At 40.3% G+C, this 14,397-nt stretch overlaps 1 protein-coding gene and 1 long non-coding RNA gene across 2 annotated transcripts in view; one reads left to right on the plus strand and one right to left on the minus strand.

Moving 5' to 3' along the window:
• Positions 1-1,778: 1,778 nt before the first annotated feature.
• Positions 1,779-2,822, minus strand: LOC125180455 (uncharacterized). Its single transcript, XR_007159019.2, has 2 exons — positions 2,582-2,822; positions 1,779-2,430 (listed from the first exon to the last, which is right to left on the minus strand). It is a non-coding gene; the product is annotated as an uncharacterized lncRNA (long non-coding RNA).
• A 138-nt stretch (positions 2,823-2,960) lies between these two features.
• The window catches only part of JAK2 (Janus kinase 2), a 93,022-nt gene continuing 81,585 nt past the window's right edge, over positions 2,961-14,397 (plus strand). The window contains exon 1 of the mRNA XM_066987657.1: positions 2,961-3,104. The gene's annotated coding sequence lies outside the window, so the exon portion shown is untranslated. The remainder of the gene's footprint in view (positions 3,105-14,397) is intronic.

Below are 14,397 nucleotides of genomic sequence, written 5' to 3' on the forward strand. Positions count from 1 at the left end.
TTTATTTATCTATTTTTCAGGAATTTTATTTATCTATTTTTCAGGAATTCAAGACCGTATTTACATGTGCTTCTTCCTCTTTTTTATTTTATTTTTCCTTCAGCAACGGGGTATTTGCTCATATCGCTCAAAAAAATAGCTTTCTGAGAATGACTAAAAATACTGAAAAAACTTCTTTGAAGTGCTCTTTGTGACTGATATTTAAAGAAAGAGCACGTTTCTAAACAGAATTTGTTTCTCTCAAATGCTGGGCCTACCAGAACAGGGGAAGGAAAACCATTAAAAATGTATGTATTTACCGTTAAGCACTTTACATCCTGAAAGATTCCAAAAGTAGAAGAAAAAGTGACATACAGGCACTCTGACTTCATAGAAATTACTTAAACAAGCAACTAACTTCTCTAGTCTTGTTCTAAGTCATGAAAGTTTTGCAAATAATTCCCCAAAACCTCCTGAATAAAGAACAGACTTTGAATTTAATTTCAGCGGAAAATGACAAAGCTAACCACAACTAGCAGAATGTTTGCGATAATTACAATGAAACTGCTTCTATCATTTTTAGCTGTTTGAACATGAGAATGAAACAAAATCTATTTCCTTGTCTGCATTTGAACTTCAGAATTTGGAACACAGAAGTATCAAGGAAGTAAAACCAAGTCTTCTGCAAAGGTGGCAAGAATTGTAACTTGCTTTAACAAACAGACTAACTCTGAAGGGAAATTGTTAAAACAGTTGTAACTTAATGGTTCATATGTAACTAGTGTTACTTTTGTCCATTATTTGAGGACGTTTAGGAAGTTTCTGTCTCTGAGTGTTTTACATACCTGTTTAATTTAGAATGTTGTGGTTATGCCTGTTAGTACAGCTTACACATATTTGTGTTTGATTTAGCATGGAAATGTAGAATGACAGGTGTAAACAGGATGAAGCTGTATCATAGTTCACTCTTAAAAAGAGTAAGTTGCCATGCGTCACAGGCTGACACCATTGTACCCATGTTAATATGCAAATGTATGTGAAGTGTATATGGTCATTTAGCAAAGACAAAAGGAAAGGGGAATGCTTTAATGAGAGTAAGATGCAAATCCGAAATTCTGTTTTCAGTGCAGATGCCTTTGAAAGGACTTGCTAAAAATGAACATAGTAGCAGGAACACTGTTGAAAATAATGAACAACCCTGAACAGCCTAGTGAAAAAAACAAGACATTTCACAGCAGAATATGCTATATTGTGATTAAATATAATGGAACACAAACAAGCAAAAATGTCTGGTATTGCTAGGTAAACTAGTGTTGGGAGTCATAATGTAGACAGGACTTCTGTAATCTCTATCAACTGACAGTGTTCTCTTATCAGTCAAGAGTTTGGCAGATTCTCAAGGTCCAACCATACCTGACACTGTTAAAATGTGGAAGCTTTACAAACAATAATTTAAGGAATTCCCATCCACTTTTGTAAAATTATTTGCACTTGCAGTGTTCCGTCCACAGAGATCTTGATGAGCAGAGTCTTGGATATGCACTGATGCACAACCAACATACTACACTACTCTCCTGATCTTTTAAGCGGTCTGGATACCAGTGGCAATTATACTCTGGATGAATTAGAACTATTTTATTTTGCAATTTGTCAGAATTTTTCAGTGTCACAGGAGTAGGTGCTTGTGTGAATTTTCAACATGACAGCCTGGAAAGAGAGAAAGGCATTAAAAAAGAAAGGCAAATTATTAGAGGATGTAGTACCAAAGAGACTTCCAGTGAGATAGGGGACTAGACAGATATAAGAAATAATAGATTTTATTTCAAAATCACTGAGTGTCCTTTAAACTGCATATTCAAGGAAGCCAAATATGCAAAGCAATGTACACGCTGAGTTAAATTCTAATTCTGAATTGCCCTAGATTTCCATAAGATGATGTCATATGACACAGGCGACACTTTTCTTCTGCTTAAAGAGTTAAAAACATGTCACTGTGGAGATGGCAGTGATAAGTTTGCCTTAAAGAACATTTTTTTCTTTAACAGTACCAAATTCTGTTAGCAGACAGGTAACAGTCTGCTTTGGAATTGGTCAGAGTTGCGCATGCATCTGTTGGTGGTTTTCAGTCATAATCTATGTCAGATCCAATTGTCTTTTTAGTTCTTCCCAGTCCTTCTCTCGATTGTCTCCTGGGAAAAGACTTCATGGTGCTTTTTTGTAGATTGAGTCCTCTGATACTGGCGTTTTTCCTTATCTCGCTATCTCTTCAGGTTAGCAGTCAAGCTCCTTCTCTTTCTGCTTGTTCCAACAGACAACCTAGCTCACCTATTTCAGAGTTTTAATTGAAGCAGGTTTACTTGGCACGGGCAAGAAAACAAGGAGCACAGTCATCACACAAGTTACAGAAAAGCGTACTTTTTCAAAGTTAAGGGTTGTGCAATAAGCCCAGACCTAGGACAGAAATAGCAGATACAAACATCGCCTGAAAAAAAGGCGCACTCTCCCCTTGCCCCGCTAACACACACGGCTGCCAAGGGAGCTGCTGTTTACTACGCCTGGCCAAGGCGAGGTCAGCCCGGCGGCGGGGTCCGCGGCTCTTTACCTCGCTTTCTTTCACTTTTCACCTCACAGCGGCTCCGGTTGGCGACGGAAAACGGAAACCTGAGAGAGACGAGAGCCTTCCGCTCCCCGGAGGAACAGCACGGGAGCGGGGGGACCCTTCCCCGCGGCTACCCCCGCACCCCGCCCCGCTCCCCAGGCGGAGCCCGACACCCGCCGCCCAACGGCCGCCCAACGGCCACGGGGCAACCCGCCCCCCCCCGCGGGGCGAGTAACGGCCGGCGGCGGCCCCGCCCCGTCGCCTAGCAGCTGCGTGATGACGCAGGCGGCGGGAGCCCCGCGGCCCGGCCCCCGCCCGTTGCTGGGAGGGGGGTGAGGGAAGGGAAGAGGGGGGGGAGGGAGGCGGGGCGGCCGCGAGGAGGCTGCGGGCAGAGCGCGGCGCGGCTCGGCTCGGCACCACGCCGCCGACCGCCGCCGCCTCCCCCGGCGCCGTGCATGGAGAGCGAGCGGGCGCTGAGGGGCAAGCCGCCTGCGTGCGCCGCTCCGCCCCGCCGAGCCCCCGCCGGGTGAGTGGGGCCGGCGGCGGTGGTCCGCTGGCCTCGGCGGAGGGGGCGGTTGGCGGGCGGTTGGACGGCGCCGCCGGGACCGGGGCCGGGGCCGGGACCGGGACCGGGGCCGGGGCCGGGGCGGCGGCGGGTAGGCCGTACCTGCGGCGGGAGCGCGGCGGGGGGCACGGCGGGCCTCGCCTCTTGGGCGGCGGGAGCGGCCCCGGGCTGCGGGGCGGGCGGCCGTGCGGCGCAGGGAGCGGGCAGTCCGCCGCCGCCGTCCCCGGCCGGCCGCCGCACCTTGTCGGAGCGGCGCTGGGCGGCCGGAGCGCTGCCTCGGGGGCGCGGGGCTGCGGCGCGGCGCGGCGGGGAGCTGCCTGCCTGCGGCGGGGAGGCGGCAGCGGAGGGGTGCTCCCGCGGCGTGCCTGCGCTGCGCTGCGCTGGCAGCCGGGCGCGGAAATGCTCGCTTGTTGGTGAACTTCATTAACTTCCACGAGATGAATGACTATTATTGCTGTTACTACGAAGTAAAAAACTGCGCGTAAAACTTCTCCCTCCTTTTTTTTGTGTGTGTCTAGTGTCAGCCTAATTGGCTCTGTCTTCAAATTTCCTTTCCCAACTCTCTATGTCAGGGGAGAAAACAACACCTTGCTTTGGTTTTCCGTAAAATCCTTGTGTTCAGAGGGACGTAGGCTATTCTTTCTAGTCGCTTGCCAGAGGGAAACATAACCGGGAAGGCTGCTTAAAGTCTCAAATGCGATTTTGCAGGTAGGACTAGCTGGTTAATAGCCAGTGTTTCTGACATCTTAGCCCCGTACAGCTTCCCAGTTTAACATCTAGCTCTCCGTTGTTTCTGACGTTAGCCAGCATTAATACAGTTAATGTTGACTAATTCAGTTCAGGTGAGAGAAGTATTTCTGAATTGTGTGTTTTATAGAAAATCAATATTGACAGGAGATTGTAGAGAGGTTATGTTCACGGTGTGGAGTGGTAGCTTGGACTGATTATGTGGGTTAATTTTTTTTCCTTGCCCTGCTCACTCTTTCCCGTAACTGATACGGGGGTAACACGGTAGTGATGTTCTTCAGAGGTGCCTGGTTTTGTTCCCTGACTAGAGTCGATGACATGGTAGTTTGAAGACTCAGTGATAGCTACCTTTTTCCTACTGTCCTCTGCTTTGAAGACAGTGAGTCCCCAGTGACTTCAGAGGTGTGAATAAATAATATTGTATTCAGTAACTGTAGTATTACAGTGTGAAGTGGTAGTGGCGGCAGGCGTGCTTTCTTGAGAAGCCTTTAGTCTGAACCATTTACAAGAGCTCTTTCGTTTTCATAAATGTTGATGACAACAACACAGGGAAGTAGTGTTTGCTTCTGGAGGGGAAATTTTAATGAGCAAGAAGTTTACAGAAGGTGGAAAATGGCTCAACATCCTTGTTGACTGGAATCGGATTGACTAGAACTGCAGAATGGAAAATGAAAGGAGACTACTGCTTCTCACGTGTAACTGTTAGGAGTGGTGATTGGGCTAATAGAATAACCATTTCTAAACTGTGCGGAGCTGGTGTTGTGCGTGACCGGGAGTATGACTGAAGTGAATGTCACTGCCATCTTGTACTAGCAGTGGCATCCTCTTGCTGAAGTTGTAGGAGCAGCAGTTACTGAACAGGGTTGTAACTTTTGACATTGGTCTCTTTATCTCAGTTCTGGGGCATTTTTCCTGTATGACTTACAGTAAACAAAAAGCTTGGAGAAAATGTATGCAGTAACAGGAAATGTTCGACTATCTTGGCTGAAAGAACCTCAAGAGGGGAAATAAACAAGATTCACATATATACTAACATTAAACAAATGCGTGAGTTAAATCGTGTAACTTGTACCTAAAAGGGAGCTACTATCAGAAGTTACGAAACTTTCATTGAAAAGCAGGGTAAAATAATTACTCATGCATCAACTAAAATATATCTGTAGCAATGAGATTTTGAAAAAAGAACAACTGATACTGAATAAGCAATCAAAACCTCATGGCTTTTTAAAATAAAAATAACTGCAGCTTTGAGTAGGAGGTTGAACTAGATGAGACCTCGTGAGGTACCTTTTAACCTGAATTATCCTGTGCTAGTGGTACTGTGCTGTTACAAGTTAGCATTTCTATTATAAACATCCTTCTGTCCCTGCATTCTTTTCACTAAGGCTTGCATGCAAACATTAACACTGTTATTAGGCAATACACAGTTATACTTTTTCCATTTAACTTAATGGAGCTGCTATTTCAGAGCATCTGATCCTGTCTGTGCACTGATTTCAGTGGGTTCTGTATGAATTCATGTGTCCACCCACAGGGTTCTCAGCATGAGCCCAGTAAGATGACTAATATGAGTAAGACTAGCAAGATCTGAGTCAACATTTGAGCTCAGGCTTGTATTTGTATTTCTCTAACTTGTTTCAGATGTGACTTCTATATCAGAAGATAAATAATCAGCTTTCTTGAATTTCTGGATATGAGATTTTGCAAACTATTCGATATGGTAGATCTTTTTGGAGACCTGAAAAGCAAAGTGAAAACATATGTACACTACAAAGTTTCCTTATAGTAGTTCTGCTGGTAGAACTGTAGTCGGTTATTTGGTACACGCACAGACGTGCTTTTTGGCTGTATTGCTGAGTTGATCTACGCAGTTCATGATATCTGTCACTTGGGTGACCATCGGAATACACTGAGAGCTACAGGACTCGAATGTAAGGTGTCTTGGTTCTGTCGTTTGTAACTTGTCTGATGCTGGAAGAAAAAAGGTGATTCCTCACTCCATAACCAACTCTCTTGTTATACAGTACTGAACACAGAGAGACCTGAATCAAATGGAAAAAAAGTAGAATCCCCTAGTGTTATCATGGGTATTGAGTACAGCTGATTTGATCTTTAAAAGTATTTTCTAACTTTACTTCTGCTTGTTGACCTGTACTGGAAAGCAATTATCTTTGGTGGAAAGCGTAGGTGGTTATTGAGTAGGCAAGTAGAATGACCTGCCTGGAGGGTATTTGCCTCTGTAATTTTGGTTATGCAGTCATTGTATTAAACATTCAAACGTAACTATTTAAATTGGACTTGTAGGGAAAAAAAAATCCTGAAGGGTGCAGCCTAACTATAGGTATTTTCTTTTAAACCAGTAAAGATGTTGTCCTTTTATGATGTGAGTTGTCTCTGCATTTTTGTCTTTATGACAGTGACTTCTACAGTACTATTACACAGTTTCTTATGTTTTTAATAGATCACTTTTTAGTCAAAGTTGAACATTCTCTTGTGTTAGGAAGAGAGGCATTAGTATTCAGTGTTTTGATTTTTTTTCCATGCCTCTGTCCCTTCTTCTGCACTTCCTTCTGTATTTTTCCTAGAATCGTTAGTATTTGTCCATAGATTAAATAAATCTGTGTTGCTTTTCTATGAATTGAGTCTGTTTTTCTGTTTTCTGTAATGTCACAAAAGACAAGATGTCAGATGAAATTTGAATGTTTTTGATCCCATTCTTCATTCATTGGAACACTGTTTCTTGCCTTGCATGTGCCTATATTTAGCAGAGAGTGTTGAACTGCATATCCTGCTGCATGGTTGTTTTAACAGCTTACATTTGACTTAAAATTCAGTGCCATGTGGGAATAGCTGCACACTATTCTTTTAGGAGTTTAATGGTCTGTATTTGTTTACATAAAATGTTATCTGTCTTCTGTTCTTCATTTGGCTAGCTCTCAATTTTGTTAAGACTAGACCAAAATCAAGATATTCTAAGTTGACCAGTTATCACCACTGATGTCCTGAAGCTGCTGTTCAGTACTTATGTGAAAGTTGAAAAACATACTCAGTACCAGGCCTGGGAAATAGAACTGGAGCTTTTTACAGCCTTAAGAAACTAAAAATTGGTTACTTAGGCTGGAACTCTGAAAGAGTTTATATGCTTGCGTACGTGTGTATAGGATGGTGCTTTTTGCTTTGTGTGCATACCCGCGTAGAACTTGTTCTGGTATTTATTGTGGTTCCTGAGCTATGTGTTCTTGATGTGAAATTTGTATTGACAGTCTAGTCGAGCTAGCTTAGCTGAATCTTTATCAGTTTGCTTATGTGCTCGAGGGGTTGCAATAGATTTCAGGGTTTAAGAACGTATTTTACAAGTGTCTTAAAGATTATGTATGTTCAAAGTGATGCAATTAAAGTTATTTGCATATATAAACTACAAATCAGAAAATGGTTCTTTGACTTTACTGGTCCTAAAGATTTGTTTTTATAGTATTTATTAAGAATAATTAGGAAATCAGTTTAAATCAATTAGTGAGACTTTTTTATTTCTGCAGTCAGCCCGTCTTTGAAAAACAGTATGAAAAAAAAATTTCTTGTTTTTTAATATTTTATAAGAACGGTGTTAACATTTCTTAGTCCTAACATTGACATTCTGCATGTATGAAATAAACTGATCTTTAATGAAATCTAATATGCCTTAAATGAATATCTTCAGTCTTTGTTCTCCATTAATCTTGGTCAACAGCTAAGGACTTCTTAGTTACGAGCAAAATGTTTGTAATTCTTCGGCGTGTTGTGCTGCTCCTTGTGTTTCCAGAACTGTAAGGTATTTTTAAAATAAGAAAAAAATCTTTTTACTTTTAAATATCTTATCTTGCTACATAAAAATATACAGTAGATTTTCTACCTTTATTTCTCAAGCAATCCTGGGAGGCCTCAGTTGTTCAAGTGCATTTAGATTGGGAGCCCTGTTGACTTCAATATGAAATTATGGGATTACTTTCATGGGCTCAGTTATAGAAACAGGGTCACAGGTGGTGTCTGAATTTCTCTGAGTATATCGGTAAAACTTGACTACAAGCCTAACACAAGAACATTTGAAGGCTAAGGCTATTGGAAAAAAAAACACTATTAATTCCTGATGAAAGAGATTTTTTTGTCTGTTTTTTTTAAAGATGCTTTGGAAAGCTCTAATGATAGTCAAATAACATAGGAAGCTTTGTTGAGGTTATAAAGACAAAAGGCTCTTAACAGTACAGCCTTCAAGTGGAGGCTCATGTTGGAGAATGATGTTCAGAAAAAGAACATAAAATTAAGTCTGCTATGTGTGGCATAGTTGGTGTACTGTTTATGACATTGGAGAGTATACACCAGCAAAGATCCTTTCTTTTGCAGCATTTCTCAGTTGTGAAGAATTCAGATGTGCTGTGATGTTTAGTTCTGGTTCTACAAAAGGTAGCAATACTGTTTGTTTCTTAAGTTTATGTTATGTTTGTTCATAAACTAAATGGAATATAGTTGCAAGGGACAGTAATACCCAACTCTCTGCATGTTTCTCTGTGAAGCAACGGAACAAATGCTTACTGAAATGTAGAGGGGAAATAAAGCCACCTACATGTTTGTTATATCCCATCTGTACGAAGGAGTACTCCAATGTGCTGGGAAATCTGGAGTTGAAGCCAAATAGCAACTGGTCTCTATGAGCTGGCATCCTCGCAGGGAAAAGCAGAATCAAAAACAGTCTTATTCCAATCCTACAGACTGCAAAGGTGAAGAAGGCAAAACATTGCTCTCCTCTGTAAATGGGGGTAGTAAAAGGAGTTGAATGAAGTGAAAGCTTTTTAAAACTCTCTCCTTGTAGTTGAAAGAATCGAAATTGGACACAAAGCCAAACTACTTCCATTTTATTGGCTGTTGCGTGAAGGCTGCCAAGAAGATACATGCACTTGAAAGCTTGACTGTTTTTCAACATTATCATCAAACTACTAAAGAAAGATACTTTCTCTCACAATGAAATGTACCTCACATGGAGACAAGTACTTCTTGTACAGACTGACTTTGGAAATTATAATTGGCATCTCTGGCCTTATTTCTGACGCTATTTTGACATACTTTATAGTACTGTTGGTACAACTTCTCTCTTTGGATTATTTCTGAACCATTAGAAATTCTACTGTAGAATATATTAGTCATATCATAATATAGTCACAGAAATGTGTGCAGCTTTGTTGTCATGTACAATCAGATTTAATACAGCTTTACAAGACTGTACTCTTCAGAGTCTAAGATCGCTTGTGTGAAGTTTGGATACCTACTCTTGTGAGTTGAGATCAGTGTTAATTATGCAGTTTTTAAGCAACTGATTTAATTTATTAGGTTGACAAATCTTCTGCTATGCAAGTTTTTCTGATTTCTGCACTAAGTAAACAGTGACACTTTTTTCTTTTTTTTTTTTTTCCCCCTAATATGTATTTTGATACCTTGAGGTTTTGCCCTTTGGAGCGACAGGAAGCAGACTACCTGCTTAGCCAAGGGATAGGAGAGTTCTTAATGCTAAGAAAAATGGATGAGAATCTGAGCAGACAAAGTGAATTTTGGCCTTTCTGTCAGAAATTATACACCAAGAAATCCCAGAGATCTGACAGAAAGCTAGGGGTTGGAGTTTCTTGATGTTTTAAGTGTATGCCACACAAGAAGTTTCTTTCCTCAGCCTCTCATAAACTCTGGAATTTGCTGCTCCATCAGCTTTGTAAACACAACAGCTCTTTGTAGGACTGTGCTGTAAACTGTATCACAACTGTGACCTAAGTTTAAGACTTTTTTTTCTCTCTTTGAAACAAGTGGCAAGAGGGAAGGGGAATGGACAGGGTAACTTCTTAAACTGGTTTACAGTGCCAGAGAAAACGTTGTGCAACCACATCCTGGATAACCCCAAAGATGAACTGAGCTACAAAAGAAAGTTTGGGTTCCCAGTGGAATCTGAGGACATGGGATTGCACAAGACACAGATGCTCAGCTGTGGGCAATAAAGCATGTGTCAGTCCAACAGCTGGCTTCCAAAAGGTTGAGACTTTGGAACTATTCTAACAACTGTGTAAATAGGTGCATAGTTATCTTTTAATTGCTCTACAGTTGTGCCTTCATAACCCTTTGCAACTATGCTGTCTATCAGGGATTTTATGATTAAATACTTCTGGTTGCTTTTATCTTAACTTGGCTTCAATTAAAGATGATTTCAAGGTAACTAGCTACAATTAGGATGTTCTTTTTGAAAAGTCTTTTGATCCCTAAAACTGGAGACTGGCACACTAAAATTGTTTCGGACATTGAAAGAATAGTGAAGTTGCACTGAATTCTGATGAACATTTTGAGAGCATGCTTGCAGAAATTGAGTAGAACTGTGTTTTACTTAAGTTTGTGATGATGGGAAAGTAAAACTGTTGGTAGAACTTACAGGCCTGAGCAAGGTGGATGTAAAAAATGAGGTAGAATCTTCACTTTTCATTGTTACACATTTGCAGACGTAAAAGCAGTGTGATGAAGTAGACTCAGACCACAGCATAGAACAGATAAAGGAGGATTGTTTGGTTGAGGTTGATGAGATTACATCGGTATAAGTGAGAGCCATATCAATTAGAAACTATTTCTGCAATGTAGTTGCATGTGTGATTTTAACACATGTGGATTAAGGTAGAACAAGCTCATATTTCAGCAGCTGAAAGCTGGAGGGATTGTGCAGGACACTGCCAATTTCATGCTGTTTTTGCTACCCAAGCTGGTTCTGGCACATTAATGGTGTTTACAAGGGTATCTGTAGGCTGCAGCAGACTTAAACCGTACCATAATTTTCTTGGGTTTTGGTACTTTTCCAAGTCTGTCTTCCTAGAGGTCAGCCATTTGCTTAGACTGATAGCTTGTCAATGTTTTTGCCTGTGGACTCACAAGACCGAGTTCTAAGCTAACATTACAACATAAGGGATTTTATTTATGTACTTGTTTTGTAAAAACTCTGTTGTTTTATACGTCAGTTTTATACTGGTTCTGTGAGTTTTGACACTTTTTTTGGAGCTCTTGAACTTGTGAGATTTTTTTTTTTGATAAGTTGTTAATACAGAATGCTTTGTCTTAAGATGTTATTACGTTGTGATTCGAAGACTGAGCCTGCTGGTGAAGTGGCATTTCTTACTGTCAGATTTTTTAGATTTTTTTTTTGTTATTACCTGATGTTGCAGCAAGTTAGTGACATGTCGTGATATGCTAGGATGTGACAGCTGCAGAAGTGTTATGAGCTACTTGTTTTCAAGTATTTATTCTATGTTGTTTGAAAGGATATCGCCAAATAGCCACATTTCAGTGTCGTCTGTCTAGTTTCTTATTGGAAAGCAGCCGTGTGGGCTGCTCTTTGTGACTTCTGTGAAATATCTTTGAGCAGCTCTATATTTAGATTACTTGAAACTCTTTCAGGAAATATGGAAAAGCTTTAGTTTTAAATTGGTGCTTTGTGTTAATATGTCAAATTACTTTTCTCTTTCCTCCCTGTATGAAATCTGTCTTGGCTAGGAAACCCGGTATTGTTTTGACATGCCACAATGTAGCTGAAGTGTTTCAGACTGAGAATGCCTAAGGGGAAGAGACCTTCAGTGCCCTTTGTCATACAAACAAATTTAATCTATTTAACAGTAGGTTAAATATGTGCAGAGCCAGGAAAAGTGGCTGTCTCATTTCACCTTAAGTAGACAAACAGAAGGAAAACAAGAGCGTGTCATTCCTGATGTTGGGTGGACAAACAGTTAATATGAATGAACAGGATTTCCTTAAATAACTGTTTGTAATAGCTGCCTCTGAATGGTTTTCCTTAAAATGGTTCTGCTAACACCGAACTTTAATCAAATAATGTAACTTTTGGTTAAATAAAGATACTGTATTCATAGAATCATGGAATAGTGGACTGTGGAGTGGACCTCACTAGATTTCTGCTCCAAGCTCCCATCCAGAGCGGCATCAGTAATGGCGAGCTGTATCCAGTGAGGTCGTGAAAACTCTAAGGCCAGGGACAGCACGTCCTCTCTGTGTCCCAGTTACACTGGTGGGCTGTCCACAGGATGACACGCTTTCTCCTGATGTCCTGTCTGAATCTCCTGTGTTTCAACTTATGCTTCTTGCCTCTTGTCCCGTGAAGAGCCAAGCTCTGTCTTCCCACTAACCTCCTTGTAGGTACTGGGGGCTGCTGGTAGGTCCTCTGAAGTTGTCTTTTCTCTGGGTTGAACATGCCCAGCTCCCCAAGTCTGTCTGTCCTCATGTGCCCATGTCAGTGGCCCCTGCTGTGAACTCACTCTATCCAGCTTCTCAGTGTTTTTTCTGTAGCGGTGAGATGGGTTGAGACAGAGACCGAGCACATGAGTTTTAAATTCAGATAAGATATGAACATTGTCCAAGTTTTAGAGAAAGCCAAGACAATAGGAAGTCAAGGACTCTCCAACAACCAAAGGACAAACACTTTACTCTTCCCATTTATGTGTAAAACAAACAAACAAAAACAAACAACAACAACAAAAAACATAAAATGATGAAATGTATTCATTTTAAGCCATTGAAGGACAGTGTCACCAGAAACAATCTGTTCAGTTCACATAAGGGTAGTGCTTCCCTTCTGTAATGAACTGCTCAGTTTGAAGTGTAAAATGTGTTCTGACAACTGTATTTGGTTATGTGTCATTTCTTTAGAAGTGTCGTATTTAAAGTCAACTTAAAAATGTCTTTTAGATTTATGTATTTTTGTTATATTTCTATTTTCCAAATGTAGCTTGCCAGATATGTTTAAAAACATTGTCTTGAAAATCATAGACAACATACTTGTGAGCATAATGTAATTAAACACCCAAGTCTAGATTGAACACATTACATTGCATTTTCCTGTAAGAAGCAATGGAATGCAATGTGTCTTCTTTAATTTAAAAAAAAAAAAAGATAAATCAAGTTTAGTGCTAAGAAGTATTATTTGACTGGGTCAGTGATTAAATGTGGTTAACTGCAGAACAACAGCTTAAAAATCACAAATGCAAACCAAAAATGATTTATAACAAATGTTCCTTCCAATTTTAATCATAACTTAAGCAATTTTAAATTAATTTGAATAAATCAATCTGTCTTGCCCTGAGACTGTTGAATACTTAATTGTACAGAGTTTATACAGTTGTGTGTATATTTATAGTTGATTTATTTATTTTTTTAATTCTCTTTGGTTCTCTAAGATTCATGGACTGTTAGGCCAACTGGAATTTTTGGAGTATTACAATCTTCTGCTTTTGTCAAGTCATTAGACTTCAACCACTTTAGACAAATATGCTTTCTTTTCTGGGATGTTATCTAGAGTTAGTTACAGGGGTATTCCAGTGGGAGATGGTTCTTTTACCACTCTGAATTCTTGGTTATGAATTCACAAATCAAGTTAGTTTTAGTATTTGTATTTTTTAACAGTAGCCCTGTAAGCTATTTTGTACTAGTAAATTAGAAATGAGTTAATTGTGGAATGTCAACTTCTCACCTCAAGGAACCTAAATGTATTCCCTCTTATGTATCATTTAATGACTTTACTACCTTTCATAGAATCACAGAATATCCCGAGTTGGAAGGGACCCATAAGGATCATCAAGTCCAACTCCTGGCACCGCACAGGTCTACCCAAAAGTTTAGACCATGTGCCTAAGTGCACAGTCCAAACACTTCTTAAATTCAGACAGGCTTGGTGCAGTGACTGCTTCACTGGGGAGCCTGTTCCAGTGTGCGACCACCCTCTCGGTGAAGAACCTCTTCCTGATGTCCAGTCTAAACTTCCCCTGCCTCAGCTTGACACCATTCCCACGGGTCCTATCACTGGTGATTACGGAGAATAGGTCACCTGCCTCTCCACTCCCCCTCGCAAGGAAGTTGTAGACTGTGATGAGGTCTCCCCTCAGCCTCTTCTTCTCCAGGCTGAAACCGTTGTTTAATAAGAGATTGTATCATTGGTATTATGTATTCCTGAAGTTTTTGTTTCTCAGAGACTTAACTGTTGTACTTGAGAAGCATGTTATATATGTGAAACACCTGCCTTCTGTTTCCGTATCTTTTATTTTGTATTGCTTTTTAAATACCATGTTGCTGCACTTACTTTATTGTTAAATTAAGATGAGATAAAGTACTAGGCTGTTTTTTTAACAATTTAATGTTAGTAAAAAGGAGGATGCAATGTAAGAAATCACAAATTTAATTGTTAAGCCAAATACCTTTCTTTAATTCTTTTCATTTGATAAATAAATCCATTTGGAAGCAGTAAGCATGCATATATTACCTCTGTGGTGTTATTAGATGAAACCATCTTTGCTTATTTCCAGTTAAAGCAAATATAAATTCTCATCTAGCTGTTAACTTATTGTAAACCATTACAACAACTTAGAACAACAAACCTGTTGATTGGTACAGTGTCTTTTTCATCCTGTCATCATTTCCAGTTACTCATTGAGCCTCTAGAGAAAGAAACAAGGCA

This window comes from Anser cygnoides, chromosome Z, assembly GCF_040182565.1.
Source record: "Anser cygnoides isolate HZ-2024a breed goose chromosome Z, Taihu_goose_T2T_genome, whole genome shotgun sequence".
Taxonomy (NCBI): domain Eukaryota; kingdom Metazoa; phylum Chordata; class Aves; order Anseriformes; family Anatidae; genus Anser; species Anser cygnoides.